Here is a 26881-nt window from a genome sequence, read left to right as displayed (position 1 = left end):
AGAGGGGGAGGGGTGGAGAAGCAGATGGGCACTTCTCCTATGTGCCCTGGCCGGGAATCGAACCCAGGACTTCTGCACGCCAGGCCGACGCTCTACCACTGAGCCAACCGGCCAGGGAGTGATTTGTTTTGAAATACTCTGAAACCTTTCTCAGTGACTAGTTTCTGTAGTAAATATTTAGAAAAGCAAATATTTAAATTTCATGGAAGGTTTGTGCCTGGCCCCATGCTAGACTCTTGGGACATAATAATAAGTCACATGGACATAAGTGGTCCCTGCCTTCACAGAGTTTTTCAGTGTAGTCATAGCTTACTGGTGAGAAATGAGAAGGAAACATGGCTCTAGTCAGGGTAAGCAGTCCCTCTCTCCCTTTTTTCCTTCCTCCTTTCCTCCCTCCCTTCCACCTACCATTTATTTATTGAACTTAGTTTTGGTAGCAACATGTTAGACTACTTTAAGCTACTTGTTGTTTTATTTCTGATAACATGGTAGCTAAGGGAGATAACATAATACTAAAGTTGTATCTTCAACCTGTTGCCATATTTTAAAAAAAGAGATGTTTGTAAATTAGTGAGTTTCTTCTCTTAAAAAATAAGCTACCTGTGGTGGCGCAGTGGATCAAGTGTCAACCTGGAATGCTGAGGTCACTGGTTGGAAACCCTGAGCTTGCCTGGTCAAGGCACATATGGGAGTTGATGCTTCCTGCTCCTCCCTTCTCCCTCCCCCCAATTGAATAAAAATAAAATAAATACAAAAAAATAAGCTACTATTTAATAGCATTAACACTAGCTGCTATTAAATTGTCTGCTATGGGCCAGACACTTCACATATTATTAGTTATTTTAATATTCTCGGCAACTCTACAAGGTGGTTAATAGTATCTCTTTTTTAAGTTAGAAAACAGATGCGGGGAAGTAAATTAGCTTAAGGTTAATGATAGTAGATTTCATATGCTGCCTCCATATAAGAGAAAACAACAGCAACCCAGCAAACAGTTAACTGTCCTAAATCTAAACATTTAGAAAGAAAAGAAGGAAAACAAAGAAATTGATAAAAGTTCTGGTATGTTGGGATTGTTGCCTTCTGCTACTGGTTGGTTAGTCTTTGAATAAACAAGAACATTTAACAGCTTTTGATGTTTGAGGACATCTTTTTATATTTTTTAAATATTTTAAAAAAAATTTTATTTAGTGAGAGGAGGGGAGGCAGAGATAGACTCTCACATGTGCCCTGACCAGGATCCATTGGCAATCCCACTGGGGGCAATGTCTGCCCATCTGCTCTGTTATAACCAGAGCCATTTTTTTAACTCCTGAGGTGGAAGCCATGGAGCCATCTTCAGTGCCTGGGGCCAACTCACTCTGATTGGGCCATGGCTGCAGGAGGGGAAGAGGAGAGAGAGAGAGGGGGAGAGAGGGAGAGAGAGAGAGAGAAGTGAGATAGGGAGGGGTGGAGAAGCAGATGGGTGCTTTTTCTGTGTGCCCTGACTGGAAATTGAACCCAGGACCTCCACATGCTGGGCTGCCGCTCTACCACTGAGCAACCGACCAGGGGTGTTTGAGGAATTCTCTACCTGAAGAATCTTGGGGTAGAGCCTGGATAGGCAGTGGTGCAGTGGATAGAGCATCAGACTGGGACGCAGAGGACCCAGGTTCAAAACCCTGAGGTTGCTTGCTTGAGCACAGGCTCATCCTGCTTGAGCATGGGATCATAGACACGACCCCATGGTCACAGGCTCAAGTTTAAGGATTTCTGGCTTAAAGCTCAAGGTTGTTGGCTTGAGCAAGGGGTCACTTGTTCTGCTGTAGCGCCCCCCCCCCTCCCCAGGCACATATGAGAAAGTGAACAACTGAGGTGCTGCAAAGACGAACTGATGTTTCTCATCTCCTTTCCTGTCTCTCTGTCCCTCTTTCTGTCTATACACACACACACACACACACACACACACACACACACACACATTCCATTATGAAAGCCAATTGCTCACTTTCTCTGCATCTTTTGGAGTCAGGATACAGTCTTTTTACCTTCACTGCCATGGATTTAGTAGTGCAAGGGTGTGTGGGGAGATCACAGCTACATGTTTTCTAGAGGTGGGCAGTGACAGAGATTCAGCTGTAGAATTTAGTTCCTAGTGTCATTGGTGTCTACACAAGTTGCAGTAACTAAATCCTATGTTGTCTCCATTGGAACAGATCTGTGGTTTGAATTCTGGCTGTTTTTGATTATGTAGCCTTCCGTCCTGGCCCTCCTGGGCTTTTTTGTTGTCTTATATACTTTAATAACTTCCTTTTTAGTTTCAACAAAGCCAGTTTCTTTTGTTTGCATCCATAGACATTTACTGAGATGATGCTAATTAAGATAATAGATTTTTTTGTGTGTGACAGAGACAGGTAGAAAGAAGGACAGATAGGGACAAACAGATAGGAAGGGAGATAGATGAGAAGCATCAGTTCTTCATTGTGGCTCCTTAGTTGTTCATTGATTGCTTTCTCATATGTGCCTTGACGGAGGTGGGGGAAGACTGTAGTAGAGCAAGTGACCCTTTGCTCTAGTCTGTGGCCTTGGTCTCAAACCAGCGACCTTGAGCTTCAGGCTGGCGACCTCAGGGTTTCGAACCTGGTCCTCTGTCCCAGTCCGATGTTCTATCCACTGTACCACTGCCTGGTCAGGCAAGATAACAGATATTTTTAAGGAACTCTCCAGGGTCATTATTACCTTCGTTTAGATCAGAATTTACTGAGAAGAGTTCGCACTATATGTTAAATGAAATACTTAAAAAACAGTTTGCTTATTGAGTTAATGAATTTGAGTACCTGTTCTAGACTAGGATGTATTCTAGGTGTTGGGATGCAGGAGGGATAAGATAGACAAGATCCCTGTAGTTACAGAACTTACGTTCTATTGTGAAATGTAGACTAAACAATAAAGCAAATTAGGCACAGTGACCAAGAGTAGTAGATCCAAGATAAAATAAAAATGGGATAACGTGATAGATAATGATGCATATACATGGACGTGTTTAGGAGTTGTATCTTATAGAACATTTCCTTTAAAATTAGTGTCAGGATTAATGGCTTTTGATTTTGATTATAAGGCATTAACATTCTGAATTTACCCTCCACCATAAATAGCTAGGAAACTGGACAAAATACATGGAGCAACCGTTTTCAGAGATTGAACAATGAGCATTGCAGAACTGTGAGCTCTGACAGATGGAAAACAAATGAGGTGAGCCCTGTGATGGCCCAGCTTTTTGCATGAAGGCACTTTTCAGGTCTCAGTGCAGCGAGGGGGGGATTCCTGATAGAGCCATGTGGCCTTACGGAGTTGAGAAAACAAAGATTGGAGCTCAGGGATTCCAAGGTGGTTCTAATTTGAGGAGCAGAGTTCTGGGAGAAGAGAACTATGCAATGTTTCATAAATCTTCTTTGTGATCCCCTTTAATGTTTGACTGAATACCAATCTGCTGTGCATATGTAGGGTACAGTTTCATAAAGGAACAATTTCTGGTGGAAAGAATTCATTGGGAAGCCACAAGCAGAACAAGTCTCAGAGCTCTCACACAGGGCTGGGAGATATTTGAATATCTTATAAGCAGAGTAGAATTACCTTGTTATATGCTTTGCTCATTGAGCCTCCAGAAGGGTCATGTCTTAGTAGTGAGGCTGATAAACTAGCTCTAAATAAAATAAAGGCTATTCCAGCTCTGTCTTAGAAAAGCTTAAAAACATGCCTTGAAAGGAACAAACTAATGTGTAAGTGCCTGCCATTGCAAAGCTCAACACTCTTTAAAGGAATATAACAAAACCCATCACTCAACAATGAAAAATGTCTAGCATCCAGTCAAAAATTATTAAATATGCAAATAAGTAGGTTAATGCGACTTATACTTAGGATATCCATCCATTAAAACCAACACAGAACTGACATATGCTAGAATTAACAGGCAAGGAACTTAAAGCAGTTATCATAACTATAATGCCATATGTTCAGAAAGCTAGGCAGAGACTTGAAATGTATAAAAAAAAGCCAGATAAAACCATTAGTGGTGATCTAATGTGTGAGATGAAAAATACTCTGTATGGCATTAATGGCAGATTAGATATTACAGAAGAGAATATTAGTGAATTTTGAGACAGAACAAGAAATTTAGTCAATGGAAATAGACAGAAATGACAGAAAGAATGCAATTAGCAGATAAGGTTGTTAAAATGGCTACTATAAAATGTACGGTCAGGTTGTGGTTAATGTTCACATCTTGGTATGTGAGTTTTACTTCAAAAGAACAATGGTGATTACCTCAAGTTGGCTTGATGTATAGTTAAGGGTAGTTGAGTATCAGTATTTCAGCAGAGTACTAGTAGACTGTGGAAGAACTCTATTAAGCAACGGTGTGTTATTTATTGATATGTAACAATATCACCACAAAGTTAGAAGCTTAAAACACATTTATTATCTCCCAGTTTCTCCATGGTTGGATTTTTAGGCACAACTTAGCTGGGTCCTCTGCTTTAGGCTCTCAGTGAGCTATAGTTAAGATGTTGGTTGGGTTGTTGTGTCATCTGAGGCTTGACTAGGGATAGATGTCTCCTAAACTCATAGAGTTAGTAGGTAGAATTCAGTTCCTTGTGCACTATTGGACTCTGGGCCTCAGTTTCTTGCTGCCTATTGGTGGATATCTGCCTTCAGTTTCCTACTATATGGTTCTTCCCAACATGCCACTTACTTTCTTGTGTGTGTGTGTGTGTGTGTGTCAGAGAGACAGAGAGAGGGATGGATAGGGACAGACAGACAAGAAGGGAGAGAGATGAGAAGCATCAATTTTTCATTGTGGCACCTTAGTTGTTCATTGATTTCTCATATGTGCTTTAGCCAGGGCTACAGCAGACCAAGTGACCCCTTGCTCAAGCCAGTGGCCTTGGGCTCAAGCTGGTGAGCCTTGCTCAAACTAGATGAGCCCGCGCTCAAGCTGGCAACCTCAGGGCCTTGAACGTGAGTCCTCCGCGCCCCAGTCCTACACTCTCTCCACTGCGCCACTGTCTGGTCAGGCTCCACTTACTTTCTTAAAGACAATGAAGGATAGAGTCTCTTTGCAAGATGGATGATGTATGTGCTCTTAGGCATCATATCTACAGAAATGACATCTCATCACCTTTCCTGTGTTCTCTTCGTTAAAAGCAAGTCAGTGTTCCTGGCAGCAGGAAGCTATGTCAGGAGAGCCACCTTAGAGCTTGTCTGTCACAAATAGTATTGTGTAATGGTAAAGAGTACATCAGTGGAGTCTAGTCTAACTAATCTGGCTTTGAATTCTAGCCCTGCCTTTTCCCAAGTATGTCGACTTCCATGAGCCTCAGTTTCCCTGTCTATATAACAGGGATAGGAATAGTATGTACTTAATACTTCTAGTGTTATAAAGAGTAAGTAGTATGCTAAGAACTTTGTCCTACTAACTCATCTTTTTGGTCTCAATTTAGATGTCGTTTTTTCAGGGAAACCTTCTCTGATTTCTTTTTGACTCCCTCTACCTCCATTCTAGATTAGGTTTCCAAACACACTAAATTTTTTCTTCTCATAGCCGCACACTTCTTCCACCTGAATTTTAGGGCTGTGTATGTGATTGTGCATGTGTGTGTCATACATGTGCTGCCTTTAGACTAAGCTGCTTAAAAGCAGAGGTTGCAGCTATGTTTTTCATTGCTGTATGCCGGGGCCCTGGCTCATAGAAGACTCCATAAATGCTGAATGACTGAAAAGAATGAGGTTAAAATGTGTACATTGTTTCTCTGAGAAAGCATTTTTACTGTTACCATACTATGTTTTCTACGTACTTGAGTACTCAGTCTAAAAGATATTCCCTCTATTTCTGCGATGATCAGGATCTAGTAGGTAGACCAAGGCATAATAGTCTTAAAAAGTGATTACTGTATAAAGGTTTGCACAGCTAAATAGTGGTTAGAAAAATTAAGTGGCTGACAGTATGATGACGTAGTAATAGAAATCAGTCCTAGTGGGTTAGAAGCAGGATAACCCCTCAGGGAGCTTCTCTTTGCCATAAATGTGCTCTGCTGAGCATTCCCCTGAGATGCTGTGGTATGAAGGAAATAGACTTGGAGAAAATTAACTTTCTTGGAGATTCGCGATGCATCTTAGCATATTGTAGGAAACTATCTCCTCACCTATTAACATAGTAAGGGCAATCTTATTTATTTTTTTATCTTTTAATATTTTTTCTTAAGTTAGAAGTATGGATGCAGAGAGACAGACTCTCGCATGCACCTAGACTGGGATCCACCCGGCAAGCCCCCTACAGGGCGTTGCTCTGCCCATCTGCAGTTGTTGCTTCATTGCTCAGTAACTGAGCTGTTTTAGCACCTGAGGTGAGGCCATGGAGCCTGGGGCCAACTGGCTCCAACCGAGCCTTGGCTGCGGGAGAGAAAGGAAAGAGGGAGAGGGTAGAGAAGCAGATGGTTGCTTCTCCTGTGTGTCATCTGGGAGTTGAACTGGGGATATCCACATTCCAGACCGATGCTCTACCACTGAGCAAACTGGCCAGGGCCAGTAAGGATAATCTTTATTAAGCTTGAATACTTTATAAACATACACATACCATAACCTAGACTTAGAGGTGAAATATTTTTTTTCGTTTTTTTAAGAGTGATAGACAGACAGGAAGGGGGAGATATGAGAATCATCAACTCATAGTTGTGGCACCTTAGTTGTTCATTATTGCTTTCTCATACATGACCAGGGGTCTTTAGCTGAGCCAGTGATCCCTTGCTCAAGCCAGTGACCTTTTGGGCTCAAACCAGCGACCATGGGGTCACATCTATGACTCCACACTCAAGCTGGCAACCCCATGCTCAAGCTGGTGAGCCTGTGTCTCAAGCCATCAACCTTGGGGTTTTGAACCAGGGTCCTCAGTTCCCAGGCCAGCGCTCTATCCGCTGTGCCAGGCTGAAATAATTTTTTTCTAGTGGTTGGTAACGATGAGATTCAAACCAGGCTCAGCTCTCATTCAAAGGTATTCTATATTGCTTTTGTAGAATATGGTTTAACAAATACTAGATTAATTTTATGAGAGCAGGAACCATGTGTATTTTGAGCAGTGTATGTCTAGGACTAAAATCTTGGCTGAATGAAGGGTTTCTGGTATTAATTTATACTGTATCTTAGCTTCTCAAGTTGAATTACTTGTGAAACTAGAAGAGTCTTTGGTAGATAGCATCTACAGTAGTATAATCCAACCAGTGTAATGCACAACAAAAAGTAATTTTGTGTTTTCTCTTTGCCATTGAGTAGAGTTATGTTCTCAAAGAAGAAACATCTTTGTAGTCTTTGATTCCTTGTAACTGTTCCTCTCCTGTCACTTTCAAATCTGTTATTACCCAGAAGGCTTGAGTTCCGTTTCTGAAATAGTCTTAAATTCTTTATCTTATTGTTAAAGATGTCTCTACAGATCGTATTTTTAGTCTCTTTTGCTTACTGCAATATATATATATATATATATATATATTTTTTTTTTTTTTTTTAAGTGAGAGGAGGGGGGATAGAGAGACAGACTCCCGCATGCGCCCCTACTGGGATCCACCTGGCAACCCCTGTGTGGTGCTGATGCTTGAATCAGCCGAGCCATCCTCGGTGCCTGAGGCCTATGCTTGGACCAGCCGAGCCACTGGCTGTGTGAAGGGAAGAGAGAGAGAAGGGGGGAGATGGTGGGGAAGAGACGCAGTTGGGTGCTTCTTGTGTGTACCCTGACTGGGAATTGAACTTCTGCCCGCCAGCTGACACTATTCACTGAGCCAACTAGCCAGGGACAACTGCGATATTTTTTTTAAGGATTAATTTTTAGTTTTAACATGCATATGCTCAGAATTGATTACTACTGACAGGCCAATAATGAAAAAAGCAGTCATCAGGTAAACCCTCACTACTTCTAGTCCTGCTTCCCAAATATTTTCAGCCCAGGGTCCATATGGATAAAATATAAAAGATTTTGGGTATCCTGAGGTCCTGAGAGGATCCTCACGCATCCAAACACTTGAGGCACTGTGGGCCATGCCCACTAGTTGGGAAGCTCTGCTCCTTAGGTAATTATTTCTACCGCAAACCTTAGTTGTTTCTTCTTGCTATTTTCCTTTGTTTCTAAGGAACGTGCTTACTGTATCAGCTAGACCAGGGGTCCCCAAACTACGGCCCGCGGGCCGCATGCGGCCCCCTGAGGCCATTTATCCGGCCCCCACCCCACTTCCGTATGGGGCACCTCTTTCATTGGTGGTCGGTGAGAGGAGCATAGTTCCCGTTGAAATACTGGTCAGTTTGTTGATTTAAATTTACTTGTTCTTTATTTTAAATATTGTATTTGTTCTCATTTTGTTTTTTTACTTTAAAATAAGATATGTGCAGTGTGCATAGGGATTTGTTCATAGTTTTTTTTATAGTCTGGCCCTCCAACGGTCTGAGGGACAGTGAACTGACCCCCTGTGTAAAAAGTTTGGGGACCCCTGAGCTAGACTGCTTTTTGGATGCAAATATTGAGATCCTGATTTAAACGGCTTCAAAGAGGAGAATTTAATTCACTTTGCAGTCCAGGGGTAGGTGGGCTCTAGGGCTAATTGATTTGGTGGCACTATAATGTCTTAAGGACCTCAGGGTTTTCATCTCCACCTTTAAGTCATCGGCTGGCTGCACCCTGAGATTAATAAAATGGCTACAGCAGTTTCAGAACTTGTATCTAGCACAGCAATGTGCAGAGAAAGAAGAGAACATTCTTCTTGTAGCTATATAAGAATGTGGAAACTTTGCCTAGGAAACTTTGCCATGGAACTCCTGGGTTCCACGCCTGTTTCTGAAACACTCACTAGAAAGGGGAAAAGGGGTTGCATTTAGACTGTGAGGCACACTCTTGGAACTGGGCATGCTGTTTCCTGAGCATGTGCCGAAATGGGTAGGTGTGCAAAAAGAAGGAGGCTTGGTAGGTATCCTTGACCCTTTTTTTTAATTTAACTTAAAATTTTAGACATTATTGACTTTCATATTAAGGTAGGTGAATATTTAACTTTAAACCACCTGCCTTACACTTTTCCTTTCTCTGTCTGCCATTATAGTTACACGTTTTCTTGTTAAATGTATTCAGTGTTTAATCATGACTATGGGGTCTTGATCATCATAATTGTAATTCTGTCCTTGTATGATTTTGTTTTTCCTGGAATTAACAGTTATATTTCCATTTGCTTTGTTTTCTAGGCACTGTGACTGAATTTCTTATACGTTCCAGTAGCCTCTCAATATAGTTTTTTGCACAAACTTATCAGGTAATTAGTTGTCTTGTGCCCTCTCTCTGTTATCCCCCCTTAACCTTCTTAGGGGACCAACCCTCCATCAAGCTACTCTGTGAAACTCTTGCTTTCTAGTCCTAACAGTACCTTTGCATCTCTCCCAACGGGTTTGGATCTTCTGTTTCCTGGTTCTCTGACCTTTATAGTTCCTGTTTTTATCTTTCCTTTTCCTGGAGCATAACTTTCAGTACTTCCCGAGAAAGGAGATTTTAATTTTTTGAGCTGTCTGAGACTATTTTTATTTTTTTAAAACATTATCATCTTTTATTTTTTATTTAAAAAAATGTTATTTATTTTTTAGGGCGGGAGAGGGCGAGCAAGGGATTGATTTGTTCCATTTACTTATGCATCATTGGTTGATTCTTATATGTGCCTTGACTGTGGATCAATCCCTCAACCTTAATGTATCCAGACAATGCTCTAACCCAGTGGTCCCCAACCTTTTTTGGGCCACAAACCGGTTTAATGTCAGAAAATATTTTCACGGACTGGCCTTTAGGGTGGGACGGATAAATGTATCACATGACCGAGACAAGCGTCAAGAGTGAGTCTTAGACAGATGTAACAGGGAATCTGGTCATTTTTAAAAAATAAAACATCGTTCAGACTTAAATATAAATAAAACGGAAATAATTAAGTTACTTATTCTTTCTCTGTGGACCGGTACCAAATGGCCCATGGACCGATACTGGTCCACAGCCCGGGGGTTGGGAACCACTGCTCTAACCAACTGAGTTTCCTGGCGGAGACTGAAACTATCTTTATTAAAAAGAAAAAAAATTTATTGATTTTAGAGAGAGGGGAGAGAGAGCAAGAGAGAGAAAAGGGGGGAGGAGTGGGAAGCATCAACTCATAGTAGTTACTTCTTGTATGTGTCTTTATCCGGCAGGCTAGGGTTTCAAACTGGAGACCTCAGCATTCTGAGTCAGTTGTGTTATTAATTGCGCCACCACAGGTCAGGTTGACACTATGTTTAATTAGCTTTCCCTCACGATTAAAAGTTTTGGGTACAGAATTTCAGTTTGAAGATTATTTTTACTGAGAAGTCTGTATTGCTTCATGGTATTGTAGCTTTACATAGCAAGTGTAATTTGTATTTTGGATTCCATTAAAAATACCCAAAAGTATAGGAAAGTAAGAGGACATAAGGAACTACCATGTACTCATTCAACTTCAACATTTATCAGCTCATAATCACTTTAATTCTTGTTTTGTTTTTTGGGTTTTTTTTTTAGAGAGAAAGCAGGGAGAGAGATGAGAAGCACCAACTCATAGTTGTGTCACTTTAGTTGTTCACTGATTGCTTCTCATATGTACCTTGACCAGGGGGCTCAAGCCAATGACCATGGGATCATGTCGATCCTGTGCTCAAGCTGGCAACCTCAGGGTTTTGGACCTGGGACGTAAGTGTCCCAGGCCAATGCTCTATCCACTGTGCTACCACCGGTTGGGCTATTCATGACAACTTTTAAAAAGTCTGTATACAGAGACTTAAACATAGATCTGAAACAATAAAAATTACGTAGAAGAAAACATAGGCACTGAAACTCATGGACCTTTGCTGTAGAGAACAATTTATGAATTTGACCCCAAAGGCAAGGGAATTAAAGGCAAAAATAAATGAATGGGAATATATCAAACTAAAAAGCTTCTGCACAGCAAAAGAAACTGACAACAAAACAAATAGGCAGCCAACTAAATGGGAGATATTTGCAAACAACAGCTCCGATAAGGGATTAATATCCAAAATATGCAAAGACTCACAAAGCTCAGCAACAAATAAGCAAAGGATCCAGTTAAAAAGAGGGGAAGGACATGAACAGACACTTCTCTCAAGAAGACATACAAGTGTTTGACAAGATACAGTATATGAAAAAATGCTAATCTTTACTAGCTATTTGAGAAATGCAAATCAAAACTACAATGAGATACCACCTCACACCTGTTAGATCGGCTACCATCAACAAGATAGGTTATAACAAGTGTTGGAGAGGCTGTGGAGAAAAAGGAACCCTTGTACTGCTGGGTGGGAATGCAAATTAGTACTGTACAACCATTATGGAAGAAAGTCTGGTTGTTCCTCAAAAAATTAAGAATAGAACTACTTTATTACCTTGCAATTCCTCTACTGGGTATCTACCCATAAAACTCGAAAACATTGGTACCTAAAGACACATGTCATGTTCATCACAGCATTTTTTCACAGTGGCCAAGACATGGGAATAATGTGTCCCTTGATAAAGGATTGGATAAAGAAGATGTGGTACATACATACAATGGAATACTACTCAGCCATAACAAAATATGACATAGGGTCATTTCTGATAACATGGATGGACCTTGAGAACATTATACTGAGTGAAATAAGTAAATCAGAAAAGACTAAAAACCGTATGATTTCATGCATAGGTGGGGGGGTAAAGGGGATAAAGAGGGACAAATATAAGGTGATGGAGAATGACTTGACTATAGGTGATGGATATACAACATAATTGACTCGTCAGATGATGGAGTGATGTTTGCCTGAAATCTGTGTACCTTATTGATAAATGTCACCTTGTTAAAATTAATTTTCTAAAAAAAATATATATATATATACATATATAGCTGTCTACCCCTCTTCCCTTTGAGTTTTTGCAAGCAAACCCAGATACATAATTTTACTTGTGAATTTTCAGTATGCACCTATATATTCTATACCATAACCCCAATGCTATTATCATACCCTTTAAAAGATTAACAATAATCTTTAAATATATAGTAAGAGTTCAAATTGACATGATTGCTTTGTAATTATATTTTCAACAGTTTATTTAAACCAAGGTTGAAGTAAGTTTCATAAATTGTCATTGACAGAGCTCTTAAGTCTCATTACTCTATTAGTTTTTCCTGTATTGTTTTTGAAGAAACTGTGTCATCTGCCTTGTAGTTTCCTACAGCCTAAATGTTTTTGAGTGAATCTCTGGTGTTATTGGACATGTTCCCCTGTCCCTGTATTTCCTGATACTTGGTAATAAGATCTAGAGGCTTGGTAAAATTTCATTTCTTTTTCTCTTTTTGGGGGGCTGGTGGTGGTGAATGGTTAGAATACTGCATGAGTGCTATATATCCTGCAGGAGGCACAAAAATCTGACTCTGATGTTGCAGAGAGCCATTAATTTGTTAGTAGATTTTGATGTTTTTTATGTGACATGACCCCCTCTCTCACCCCAGAAGTTTTAAGGTTCTGTTCTTTGTGGTGTTTTGACATTTTGTAGTGATTTTTTAAAATTATTTTTTTAATTAATTTTTTTAGAGAGGAGAGAGAGAGAGAGAAGGAGGGAGGAGCAGGAAGCATCAACTCCCATGTGTGCCTTGACCAGGCAAGCCCAGGGTTTTGAACCTGTGACCTCAGTGTTCCAGGTCGACGCTTGATTCACTACGCCACCACAGGTCTGGCTTGTAGTGATTGTTTTGTCATGGGTGCTTTTCTTTCTTTCTTTTTTTTTTGACAGAGAGAGGGACAGATAGGGACAGACAGAAAAGGAGAAAGATGAGAAGCATCAATTCTTTGTTGTGGCTCCTTAGTCTCCTTAGTAGTTCATTGATTGTTTTGTCATATGTGCCTTGACTGGGGGGCTACAACAAAATGAGTGACCCCTTGCTCATGCCAGCAACCTTGGGCTTCAAGCCAGCGACTGTGGGAGTCATATCTATGATCCCACACTTAAGCTGGTGAGCCTGCGCCCAAGCCGGATGAGTTCATGCTCAAGCGGGCGACCTCAGGGTTTTGAACCTGGGTCTTCTGCATCCCAGTCTCACACTGTATCCACTGTGCTGCCGCGTGGGCAGGCTCATGGGTGCTTTTCTTGTGTTGGACGTATCCTTTCACTTAGGAAATGAATATCCTGTAGATCTGGGACATTTTCTTTCTTTGTTTTAATATTTATTTTATTGATTTTAGAAAGGGGAAGAGAGAGAGTAGGAAAGAGACAGGAACATCTGTTCTTGTATGTGCTCTGACTAGAGATTGAACCAGGAACCTCTGCGCTTCAGGATGCTCTAACCCAGTGGTCCCCAGCCCCCAGGCCGTGGACCGGTACCGGTCCGTGGGCCCTTTAGTACCGGTCTGCAGAGAAAGAATAAATAACTTATATTATTTCCGTTTTATTTATAAGTCTGAACGATGTTTTATTTTTTAAAAATGACCAGATTCCCTCTGTTATATTTGTCTAAGACTCACTCTTGACGCTTGTCTGAGTCACGTGATACGGCCCACCCTAAAGACCAGTCCGTGAAAATATTTTCTGACATTAAACCGGTCCATGACCCAAAAAAGGTTGGGGACCACTGCTCTAACTAACCGAGCTATCCTGCCAGGGCTGGGGAATTTTCTTGTGTAATTTCCTTGATAGTTTTTTCTCTTTGGCCTTTTCAAGTGTTATCTTGTCTGTTTTCTGCCTTTAATCCTTTTTTTTTTAACCTTTCTTGGGAGATGAATTTTAACTTTTATCTTCCATCAGGGTTTGTGTTTTTTTTCTTTGCTCCTTTTTCCCTCCACCTGCATTTTTGTTTTTACTTCATGAATACATATATTGTTTTACTTCCCCAGCACATTCATGTTATAGTTAAACACCTTGTTTTTGTTTTTTTTTCTCCTTCATGGCATTGTCTCAGTTTCCTCTGGGTTCCTGTTTTTCTGCTTGGTTTGATTTGTCTTTGATGTTGGCAGCTTTCCTCAGAGATGTGGCCATCCATGGGCTGGTATTTTATATTTAAGAGTAAGGCACAGTAAAGACCATTGGAAGATTTGTGAGGGTGAGGCTTGCTCACTGAACACTTAGGAAAGTGATTGAGAGACCCAGAATATAAATATCCCTAGGGATTTTACTCCTGGACTCTTGGTGTGTTCTGATAGAAACTGTAGATCCTGTGCCTGGGGGAGAGGGAGTGCATATACATTCTTGTTGCTGTTTGCAGGCAGAAGTGGAGAAGGAAACTGGAGGCTACAGTTCTGTAGAGATCAGGGGTAGTCAACCTTTTTATACCTACCGCCCACTTTTGTATCTCTGTTAGTAGTAAAATTTTCTAACCACCCACTGGTTCCACAGTAATGGTGATTTATAAAGTAGGGAAGTAACTTTACTTTATAGAATTTATAAAGCAGTGTTACAGCAAGTTAAAGCATATAATAATAATTACATACCAAGTACTTTATGTTGGATTTTTGCCAAGTTTGGCAGAATAAATCTTTATAACACAACTTACTATAGTTAAATCTATTTATTTATACTTTGGTTGCTCCACTACCGCCCACCATGAAAGCTGGAACGCCCACTAGTGGGCGTTAAGGACCAGGTTGACTACCACGGGTATAGACTGTTTCCTCTTGTGCCTCAAACCTACTCTCTGCTGTACTTGACATCTCCAAGTGTTCATTTTTCCCAGAGAATATTCCTCTGGGCTCTTCAGAAATATGATGGTTGCCATCCTGGATGGGGTTTGGTCTGCAATTTGAGGTTTACCACCTTTATTTTACTTACTTATTTATTGACATGAACTCAGAAAAGTTGCAGCATAATATATATAACTTATTTCCTGAACCATCTGAGAGAAAGTTGTTGACATGATGTCTTTTGTGACTATTGTCGTGCGTAATCCCTACAAACAGGGGCATAACAGCAATGCAGCCATCAAAGGCAGGAATTTAACATTAATACATTACAGCTGTCTCTGATCCCTAAGACTCCATTATGTTTCAGCACTTGACCCACTAGTGTTCTTTATAGGAAAAGGATGCAGTCTAAGATCAGTTACATATTTGGCCTCATGTGTTTCCAACTCTTGATCTAGAACAGTTCCTTAGCTGTCTTTTATGATGTTAATTTTTTTGAAGAATACAAGCCAGTTATAGTATTTTATTTTATTTTTTTATTTTATTTTTTTTTAGAGGTGTTTTTTTTTTTTGTATTTTTCTGAAGCTGGAAACGGGGAGAGACAGTCAGACTCCCGCATGCGCCCGACCGGGATCCACCCGGCACGCCCACCAGGGGCGACGCTCTGCCCACCAGGGGGCGATGCTCTGCCCCTCCGGGGTGTCGCTCTGTCGCGACCAGAGCCACTCTAGCGCCTGGGGCAGAGGCCAAGGAGCCATCCCCCGCACCCGGGCTATCTTTGCTCCAATGGAGCCTTGGCTGCGGGAGGGGAAGAGAGAGACAGAGAGGAAAGCACGGCGGAGGGGTGGAGAAGCAAATGGGCGCTTCTCCTATGTGCCCTGGCCGGGAATCGAACCCGGGTCCCCCGCACGCCAGGCCGACGCTCTACCGCTGAGCCAACCGGCCAGGGCCAGTTATAGTATTTTATAGAGTTACCCTCAATGTGAATTTGTCCTATTTTTCTTCATATCAGATGTAGGTTGGGCTTCTTTGCAGGAATATCATAAAAAGATGCTGTATTTTTTTCCTTGAATTTTGTTAAGATGATGTATCACTGGTTTTCTATTTCTGCTGTAGCAAATTACCACACATTTAATGAGTTAAAAACAAATTTATTAATTTAAAGTTCAGAATTTCAAAATGGATGTCAACTGGGCTTCAATCAAGGTGGCAGGCAGCAGGATTGCATTTCTTTGGGAGCGAGGTTCTACAAGAGAAAGTCTTTCTTTGGCCTTTTCCAGCTTCTAGAGCAGCTGTTCTCAACTTGTGGGTCGCGACCCCCGCCTAGCCATCAGAACATACATATTTTATTTAAAAATGTATTGTATAATAAATATGTATTTTCCGATGGCTTTAGGCGACCCCTGTGTTTTGGTCGTTCGACCCCCGCCAGGGTCGCGACCCACAGGTTGAGAACCGCTGTTCTAGAGGCTGCCTGCATTCTTGGTCTATGGCAGGGGTCCCCAAACTTTTTACACAGGGGGCCAGTTCACTGTTCCTCAGACTGTTGGAGGGCCGGACTATAAAAAAAACTATGAACAAATCCCTATGCACACTGCACATACCTTATTTTAAAGAAAAAAAACAAAACGGGAACAAATACAATATTTAAAATAAAGAACAAGTAAATTTAAATCAACAAACTAACCAGTATTTCAATGGGAACTATGCTCCTCTCACTGACCACCAATGAAAGAGGTACCCTTCCAGAAGTGCGGCGGGGGCCGGATAAATGGCCTATGGGGGCTGTATGTGGCCCGCGGGCCGTAGTTTGGGGACCCCTGGTCTATGGCTTCCTTCTTTTGTTGTTTTTTTTTTTTTTTTTTTTTGTGATAGGGACCGATAGGGACAGACAGACATGAAGGGACAGAGATGAGAAGCATCAATTCTTCATTGTGACACTTTAGTTCATTGATATATTTTCCATATGTGCCTTGACTAGGGGGCTACAGCAGAGCCCTTGACCCCTTGCTGAAGCCAGCAACCATGGGGTCATGTCTCTGATCCTGCGCTCAAGCCAGTGACCCCGTGCTAGAGCTGGATGGAGACTGCACTCAAGCTGACGACCTCGAGATTTTGAACCTGGGTTCTCTGCGTCCCAGGCCAACCCTCTATCCACTGCACCACAGTCTGGTCAGGACTGCCCTTCTTCCTTTTCCTTCCTTTTTCTTCCTTCCTTCCCCTCCCTTTTTTTTAGGTGAGAAGAGGGAAGATAGGGAGGTAGACTCCCACATGCATCCTGACCAGGATCCACCTGGCAACCCCATCTGGCACCAATGCTTGAGTACCGAGCTATTTTTAGCACCTGAGGTTGTCTTGGTCCAAAGGAGCTATCCTCAGAGCCTGGGGCCATGCTCGAACATATAGAGCAACTGGCTTTGGGAGGGGAAGAGGAAGAGAAGGAGAAAAGAGAGAAGGGGCAAAGGGACAGAAGGAGAGAATGAGGGGCAATAGCAGATGATTACTTCTCCTGTGTGCCCTTACTGGGAATTGAACCCAGGACATCCATATGCTAGGCTGACACTCTATCCACTGAGCCACCAGACAGGGCCCTTCTGTCATTTTTAAAGCCAGCAACTTTGGGTCTAGTCTATCTCTTGCTGCCATCTCTCCCTCTTCTTTTCATACTTTTCATTTATATATATATATATATATATTTTTTTTTTTTTCCGAAGTTAGAAGCTGGGAGGCAGTCAGACGCCTGCATGCACCCTACCAGTATCCATCTGGCATGCCCCCCAGGGGATGATGGCTCTGCCCATCTGGGGTGTTGCTCAGTTGCGACTGGAGCCATTCTAGCACCTGAGGTGGATGCCATGAAGCCGTCCTCAGTGCCTGGGCCAACTTTGCTCCACTGGAGCCTTGGCTGCAGGAGGGGAAGAGAGAGAGGAAGGAGAGGGAGAAGGGTGGAGGAGCAAATGGGTGCTTCTCCTATGTGCCTTGGCCAGGAATTGAACCTGGGACTTTCACATGCCAGGCCGACACTCTACTGCTGAGCCAACCGGCCAGGGCCCCTGCTTTTCATTCTTAAGGACCCTTGTGATTATATGGCCCACCAGGATAATCCAGGATATCCTCCCTCTTTCTCTTTCTCTTTCTCTCTCTCTCTCTCTCTCTCTCTAGCACGAGAGAGAGATAGAAACAGACAGATAGGGAGATAACAAGCATCAGTTCTTCATTGTGGCACCGTAGTTGTTCATTGATTATTCTCATATGTTGCTTGACTTGGGGGCTCCAGCTGAGCCAGTGACCGCTTGCTCAAGGCAGTGATCTTGGGCTTCAAGCCAGTGACCTATGGCTTAAGCCAGTGACTATGGGGTCATGTCTGTAATCCCAGCTCAAGCTGGTGACTTAGGTTTTGAACGTGGGTCCTAATACATTCCAGGCCAACACTTTATCCACTGCACCACTGCCTAGTCAGGCTAAACTATTTTAAAGTCATTTGATTAGCAAATTTATTTATTTTATTTTATTTTTTATAATAAATAAATTTTTATTAATTCTAATGGGGTGACATCAATAAATCAGGGTACATATATTCAAAGAAAACATGTCCAGGTTATCTTGTCATTCAATTCTGTTGCATACCCATCACCCAAAGTCAGATTGTCCTCCGTCACCTTCTATCTAGTTTTCTTTGTGTCCCCTCCCCCTCCCCCTCCCCCTCCCCCTTCTTCCTTCCCCCTCCCCCCCATAACCACCACACTCTTGTCCATGTCTCTTAGTCTCGTTTTTATGTCCTACCAATGTGTGGAATCCTGCAGTTCTTGTTTTTTCTGATTTACTTATTTCACTCCATATAATGTTATCAAGCTCCCACCATTTTGTTGTAAGTGATCCGATGTCATCATTTCGGCTGAATAGTATACCATGGTGTATATGTGCCACATCTTCTTTATCCAGTCTTCTATATATTTTTTACACTGATTAAAGCCTTTAAGCAAAACTCTTGGCCAATACAGCAAGAATCCAAAAAGAGTAGTGTCCTTAACATGTTCACCAAGTCCAAGTTGGCCCCAACACCATGCCAAATCCCTGAAAAATGCAACCCAACCCAGTTCAGTCTGTTAGGAGCTGTCACAAGGAGCAGGAGTCCAGGAAAAGTCCACATCCAGGAAAAGTCTGCATGGCAGTGGAATTGTCACATTTCTATACTTTGCAGCTAACGTCCAAGTCCCAGTGACCGCTGCTTCTAACTGGTAATGATTCAGGTAGACTGGAAAAGCCATCTGCAGCATGTGTGGAGATGGAGCTTCTGTTCTCCTCTGCCTGGAGAGATGAGACCAGGTTGCATTTCCCTGGAGCTCTGCGACTGTGGCTTGGTAAAGAGAACCTTGGGATACACTAAGCTGGGTGGCAAAGGTAGATTCATAATAGAAGTTGGCAAAAGGGGGAAAGAGAGCTCTAAATTAGGAGTAGGTCCCAGCCTGAAATATGAGTGGGGCATTGAGGTAGGAGGAATAAAGGAAACACTATGTATTAAACAAAGCAGCAGAAAATAGGACTATCAACACCCACAACAGAGATCTTCGAGGGAAGAATAAAAAACCTGACTATTCAGGCAAGACATAGTTAAGTGGCCCTTGTGCAAATGAGATCAGTTTACCTGCTTCTTGGAAGAAATACCCTAGGCTCGTCCACAGTGTCGTAGATGGGGCCGACGGCCCTGGGCACCTTCAGCCTTCAGTGGCAAACCCCAGCTTTCTGGGCAAGGTTAGGTCATAGGTGACTGGAGCCGGGCTGGAAGAGACTGAACCTTCCCTTAGAGGAGCGAGGGGGAAGCCTACCTTCCAGTGTCCCTGTTTCCTCACAGCAGAGGCATGCAAGTCTGGCAGGCTTTAGCTCAATGACCTTCCTTTCCACTATTGAAGCAGGACCCAGATGGCATCCTATGAGACCCCTTTGGGGCATTGGAGCCTTTAAGGGCATATCCTAAAAGCTGGTAGTTCCCCTGATCTCTATTGGGCTTTTTCTGCCTCTTGGTATCTTAAAAGCCATGCTCAGAAGATCTCGCTTAGGGGTTTGAGGATCCCCATCCGCCTATATAAATCTTTTTCATATATCTGGAGCTATTTGGAAAAAGACAAAACAGTGTTATTAGCTGGATCAAATAAAGAAGGTAGTAGTTTGCAGGAGAAAAAGATTTGGCGTCTTCTGTTCATCAGCATTCAAAAGAAATTTAAAGTTTTTTAAGTAAAAAGCATGATATTGTAGACCCGTAGGAGTTCCAGGATATGACTCCCCCCTTTTAAATTTTTTTAAATTGACCTTAAAATATTTGCTGGGTGATTAGCAAATTTAATTTCTTCTACAGCCTTAATTCCCTTTTGCCATGTACAGTAGCATGTTCACAGATTCTAAGAATTAGAATGTAGACATCTTTTGGGGGCCATTATTGTGCCTACTCTGGGTGGTATATAATTTCAGTTTGTCTCATTACTGATAATACTTATACAGCTCAAAAAAAGTAGGGGATATTTTATCGCTTCATATTCATTTTGAAATATCCCCTACTTTTTGTGAGCAGTATATTTTGACCACTTGATTATGGTGGGGCCTTCAGGTTTCTTCATTTTAGTTATAGCACCTCCACACCTGGTAATACGTATTTTGTGTACAGGTACTTTGAGACTATGTAATATTCCATTATTAATCAGACTTTTAATTTAGTCACTTATTTTATATCACCATATAGGTACTTGGATTTCTGTTTCTGTGCAGTGGGTTATAGTCCTTTACTGTAATTATTTTGATGCTTCAGTTGTCCAAGGTTATTCTAGTGAAATCGCCTTCAAGTTGGCTCTGTCCTTTTGGCATGTCTTTGTTTTTTTTGTTTTTTTAGAACTTTCCAGGCTTATCTTGAACTAGTTTTGTCTAATTTTGGAATTGGAATTGGCCATTTTTCCAAGGAGCACTCGCTTTTTTTTATTTTGAATTCTTTTTTTGTGAAATAACAGATTCACAGGAAGTTGCAACAATAGTATAAAGTCTCAGGTACCCCTTTTATTTACCTTTCCTGAATGGTGAAGTTTTTCTTAAATTTTTTATTTTTTATTTACAGTTAACATACAATATTATATTCGTTTTAGTTGTACAACATAGTGATTAAACATTTATATAACTTAATGAAGTGGTCACCCCATTGAATCTAGTACCCATCTAATAACATACATAGTTACTACAATATTATTGACTCCGTGTTCCCTATGCTGTACTTTAAATCTTCATGACTGACTATTCTGTAACTACCAATTTGTAGTTCTTAATCCCTTCCCCTTGCTTGATTGGTGGTGGTGCAGTGGATAGAGAGTTGACCCGAAATGTTGAGGTTCCTGGTTTGAAACCCTGAAGTCTCTGGCTTGAGCGTGAGATCATCTACGTGATCCCAATGTCGCTGGCTTGAGCAAGGGATTGCTGGCTCAAATGGAGCTCCCTGTCAAAGCACATATGAGAAGGAGGCAGTGGACAACTAAAGTGAAGCAATTACCAGTTGCTACTTCTACTGCTCTCTCCTTCCTCTCTCTCTCTCCCCTTCCTTTCTCTCTCTCTCTCTCTAATCCCTTCACCTTTTATATTCATCTTCCCAACTCCCATATGGCAACTGTCAAAATGTTCTCTATGAGTCTGTTTCTATTCTCCTTGTTTATTTTGTTCTTTTATAAGTGAAGTAGTATAGTATTTATCTTTTTGTGAGTTATTTCATTTAGAATAATACTCTCTAGGTCTATCCATGTTGTTCCAAATAGTAAGATTTCTTTTTTTCTTACGACTTCATAATATTCTGTTGCATGTATGTACCACTGCTTTTTTTACTTGTTTATTGATGGGCACTTGGGTTGCTTCTAGATCTTGGCTATTGTAAAAATAATGCTGCTGTGAACATACAGGTGTGTGTATTCTTTAGAAAAAATGTTTGGGTTTCTTCAGATAAATTCCCAGAAGTGGAATTGCTGGGTCATAAGGCAGTTTCATTTTAAATTTTTTGAGGAATCTCCATGCTGTTTTACACAGTGTCTGCATCAATCTGCATTCCCACCAACAATACACTGAGGGTTCCCTTTTTTCCACATCCTCGCCATACATGTTGTTTCTGGATTCATTGATGATAGTCATTTTGACAGGTGTGAGGTGTTATCTCGTGGTTTTAATTTGTATTTCTCTGACAATTAGTGATGTTGAGCGCATATATATATATATATATATATATATGGACATTTTAATGTTAATTCTTCCTGTACATGAGCACAGTATATGCTTTCATTTATTTGTATCTTCTTCACTTTCTTCAGTATCTTATAGTTTTCCAAGTACAGGTCTTTTAACTTACTGGCTAGGTTTATTCCTAGGTATTTTATTATTATTTTTTTTGATGCAATTGTAAGTAGGATTGTTTGCTTAGTTTCCCTTTCTGATTGTTCATTATTGGTTTATAAAAATGCAACCGATTTCTGAATATTTATTTTATATCCTACTACTTTACTGAATTCATATATTAGTTCAAGTAGTTTTTTGGTGTACTCTTTAGGGTTCTCTTCATACATTATTATGTCATCTGCAAATAATGACAGTTTTGCTTCTTCTTTTGAAGTTTGGAGGCTTTTTATTCTTGTCTGATTGCTGCAGCTAGGACTTTTAGTGCTAAATTGAATAAGGTTGGTGAAAGTGGACCATCCCAGTCTTGTTCTGATTTTAAGGAAAATACTTTTAGTTTTTCCCTGTTGGGTATGATGTTAGCTGTTGGTGTGCCATATATGGCCTTTATTATTGTTAGAGATGTTGTATTTCCACTTTGCTGAGAGTTATCAGAAACGGGTGCTAGATATTGTCAAATGCTTTTACTGCATCTATTGAGATGATCGTGTGATTTTTATCCTTCATTTTGTTTATGCGGTGTATCCTGTTAATTGATTTTCCTGATTATTAACTACCACATGTGGGTGTGGGACCAGCCTGTTCTGAGTCTGCCCCTCCTACTAAAAAGTCTCCATGTGGCTTTTTCTTTATATTTTTAGTTGTAGGACTTATGTTCAGCTAGATTTCAGGTGGCTTCTCAGTGATGACTGTTTTGTAGTTTAGTTGTTATTTTTATGTGGGCTTGGCAGGATGCCAGTACTGCATATTTACCTACTCTGCTATCTTGATCAGAACCTGAGTGGTGAAGTTTTAGGTAGCTCTAGACCAGTGGTAGTCAACCTGGTCCCTACTGCCCACTAGTGGGCATTCCAGCTTTCATGGTGGGTGGTAGCGGAGCAACCAAAGTATAAATAAAAAGATAGATTTAACTATAGTAAGTTGTGTTATAAAGATTTATTCTGCCAAACTTGGCAAAAATCCGACATAAAGTACTTGGTAAGAAATTATTATATGCATTAACTTGCTGTGACACTGCTTTATAAATTCTATAAAGTTACGTTACTTCCCTACTTTATAAATGACCATTACTGTGGAAACCGGTGGGCGGTTAGAAAATTTTACTACTAACAGAGATACAAAAGTGGGCGGTAGGTATAAAAAGGTTGACTACCCCTGCTCTAGACTATGTCAAAATCAGGAAATCAACATATCTGGTATGTTTCTGTTAATGAGATGGCAGACCTTAGTGCTCATTGTTTCTTAAAAAACATTTTTTTTAAAACTTGATTTGAGAGAGGGAGAGAAACATTGATTTTTTTATACCACTTATTTGTGCATTCATTGGTTGATTGCCGTATGTGCCCTGACCAGGGATGGGAACCTGCGTCCTTGGTGTATTGGAGTGACGCTCCAACCAACTGAGCTACTTGGCTAGGGTTTAGTCCTCACTGTTTCTTAAACCTGCGATTGTGTATGTGTTGTTGTTCTTTATTATAACTTTATCCCATGTATCGATTTTTGTACCCTACAATCAAAATTACAGACCTGGTCCATCCCTTGAGAAGAACTCTTTCCTGCTATCTCTTTGTATTCCCAACACTCCTCCTTGCAATCATTAGTTTATTTTCCATGTCTGTACTTTTGTCATTTCAATATATTGTATGAATGAAATCATACAGTATGTAATCTTTTGAGATCAACTTTTTTCACTAAATGTAATGCCCTTGTGGTGTATTTAATATTGCATGTTATCAGTAATTTCTTTTCCTTTTTAACATTTATTTTTTATTTTTATTTTTTAAATTTATTTATTCATTTTAGAGAGGAGTGGGAGAGACAGAGAGAGAGAGAGAGGAGAGACAGAGAGAGAGAAGGGGGGGAGGAGCTGGAAGCATCAACTCCCCTATGTGCCTTGACCAGGCAAGCCCAGGGTTTCGAACCGGTGACTTCAGCATTTCCAGGTCGACCCTTTATCCACTGCGCCACCACAGGTCAGGCCTCTTTTCCTTTTTTTTAAACGAAAGATTTTATTTTTTGATATTAGAGGAGAGAGAGAAAGCAGGAGAAGAACGGGAAGGATCAACTCATAGTTGAACTGGTGACCTCAGCATTCCAGGTTGACTAGCCACTGCGCCACCACAGGTCAGGCAGAAACGAGAAGGATCATCAACCTATAGTTGCTTCACTTTTTTTTAAAATTTATTGATTTTGAGAGAGAGAGAGAAAGGGGGGGAGAAGCAGGAAGCATCAATTTATAGTAGTTTCTTCCTGTATGTGACTTGACTGGGCAAGCCCAGGGTTTTGAAGTGGCAACCTCAGTATTCCGGTTTATGCTTTATCCATTGTGCCACCACACATCAGGCAGTTAATTTCTTTTTATTGTTGAATAGTATTCCATTGTGTGGATGTAGCCAGTGACCTTTGGGCTAATTCCAGTGACCTTGGGATCATGTTGGTGATTCTGTGCCCAAGCCAGCAACCCCCCGTGCTCAAGCTAGTGACCTAGGGGATTCAAACCTGGGAGACAGAGAGAAAGGCAGGGGTGGAGCAGCGGGAAGCATCATCAACTCATGGTTGTTTCTCATATGTGCTTTGACTGGGCAGGTTTGGGGTTTCAAACTGGCGACCTCAGCGTTCCAGGTTGATGCTTTATCTACTGTGCTACCACAGTTCAGGCAGTCTCTCCTGTCTTAATTCCCTGGACTTGACATTGTTTCATTTCATTTAAATAGTTCTCATCTTTTTTCTTTTTTTAATTGATTTTAGAGAAACAGAGAGAGGGAAGAAAGGAGAGAGAGAGAAGGAATGAAAGAAGCATTCATTTGTTCTACTTTATTTGTGCATTCACTGGTTGCTTCCCATATGTGCCCTGACTGGGGATTGAACCTGCAACCTTGCTATTTCAGGACAACACTAACAGACTGAGCTAACTGGTGGCCAGGGCCAAAGGTTCTCATCTTGATTCCATCTTGAGGCCGTCCTGTTATTAGGCTGTGAAACGAAAATTTGTCAGAAACATTATGAGCCATAGACCATACACATCAGAGTCCTCTGGAAAGCTTAAGAAGAAGTGCAGAGTTTTGGGTCTGATCCAAGAATTAGCATATCCAAATGTCTTGGAAGGGCTCTGGGTGATTTGAAATTCGAGGATCACATTTTTAGGCTCTATACATACATTTTCCGAGGGGATGATATCATTCTGCAAGGGGACAAAAATTGTTCCACTTTGTAGAAGAATGAAAAGAAAATTGCCCCGCGAATATTACATTGGTTTGTGGCCCTCAACAAGTCCACCCTACCTGAAAAAATCTTATTCCTTAATATTTAATTTCTGTTTTTAAGGAGAAATTTAATTTAAATTGCTTTTTACTTGAGGACAGGAACAATGATAGAAAGCTTGAGAAACATTGTAATTTTAAGAGTTATTCTGACATAGTATGTGCTCTGTAGGACCTATGCTGCTTTTCTCACCTGGGAAACCTTAGTATATGATTTGGATAATCTTTTTCAATACTAAGATTTTACCTACATTAAATTATTTTTTTTTCAAGCGAGAGAGCAGGACAGACAGAGACAGATAGACAGGAAGGGAGAGAGATGAGAAGCATCAACTCCTAGTTGTGCCACCTCAGTTGTTCACTGATTGCTTCTCATATATGTTTTGATGGGGGGGGGGAGGTTCCAGCTGAGTCATTACCCTTTGCTCAAGTCAGCAACTTTGGGTTCAAGTCAGCAACCTTGGGCTTCAAACCAGCGATCTTTGGGCTTAAACCAGTGACCATGAGGTCATGTCTGTGATCCCACTCTCAAGCTGGTGACCCTGCACTCAAGCCAAATGAGCCTGCAGTCAAGCCAGCGGCCTCAGGATTTTGAACCTGAGTCCTTAGCATCCCAGGCCGACACTATCTACTTTGTCACTGCCTGGTCAGGCAATGGATTTTTCTTTTGAAAAGTAGAGGGTAAAAGAATTTTATTCTGTCATGTTTTGCACTCAAGTAGATTGATCTTACACTTATGAAAAAAGCACTGTTAGAATGGACTTTGTACTGGGCTCTGGAAACTTTTGTCACTGTACAGTAGTCCCCTCTTATCCATGGGGGGAAGGAATGTGTTCCAAGACCCACAGTGAATGCCTGAAACTGCAAGCAGTACCAAACCTTACATATACTATGGTTTTTTTGTTGTTTAATACAGACATACCTATGATAAAGATTTTTTGTGGTATTTTTTTCCCTTTTATTGAATTTAATGGGGTAACATTGGTTAACAAAATTATACAGGTTTCAGATGCAAAATTCTACAACACATCTCTGTATACTGTATTGTATTTACTACCCCAAGTCAAGTCTCTGTCCATTACCATTTATCTCCCCTACATCTTCCATTACTCCTCCCTGCAATTCCTGTGATGAAGTTTAAGTTATAAATTAAGCACAGTAAGATTAACAACAATAACTAATAATAGTATAATTAAAAGGAATATGAATTAAAAGGAATAATTCCAAAAGGAATATGAAGCAATAAAATATCCCCTAAATTTGTGAGCAGTGTATAATACTCTATAACAACAGTGTAATAAAAGTTATGTGAATGTGGTTTCTCTCAAAATACCTTATGGTACTGTGTGTTGGTATGGCGTGAAATTTCATCATACTAAGAGTGGTGTGCATTTAAACTGCGTGAATTGATTATTTTTGTAATATTCTTTTAATACTTTTGCACGGTGGTTGACCTAGGTAAACTGAATCCACAGACAGCGAAACTGCGGATAAGGCC

The 26881-nt window shown here is 40.9% G+C and overlaps 1 protein-coding gene across 11 annotated transcripts in view; it reads left to right on the top strand.

The window, feature by feature from the left end:
- The window catches only part of DYRK1A (dual specificity tyrosine phosphorylation regulated kinase 1A), a 269710-nt gene that overhangs the window by 116075 nt on the left and 126754 nt on the right, over window positions 1-26881 (top strand). The window contains exon 1 of one of the 11 annotated variants that reach the window (XM_066370202.1): window positions 9293-9314. The exons of the other annotated variants lie outside the window; for them this stretch is intronic. The gene's annotated coding sequence lies outside the window, so the exon portion shown is untranslated. Of the gene's footprint in view, window positions 1-9292; window positions 9315-26881 lie in introns of those variants that run through there. 11 annotated transcript variants of the gene reach the window in all.

This window comes from Saccopteryx leptura, chromosome 2 (assembly GCF_036850995.1).
Source record: "Saccopteryx leptura isolate mSacLep1 chromosome 2, mSacLep1_pri_phased_curated, whole genome shotgun sequence".
Lineage (NCBI taxonomy): Eukaryota > Metazoa > Chordata > Mammalia > Chiroptera > Emballonuridae > Saccopteryx > Saccopteryx leptura.
The sequence above is the reverse complement of the archived record's forward strand: the minus strand, read 5'-3'. Positions and strand labels throughout refer to the sequence as shown.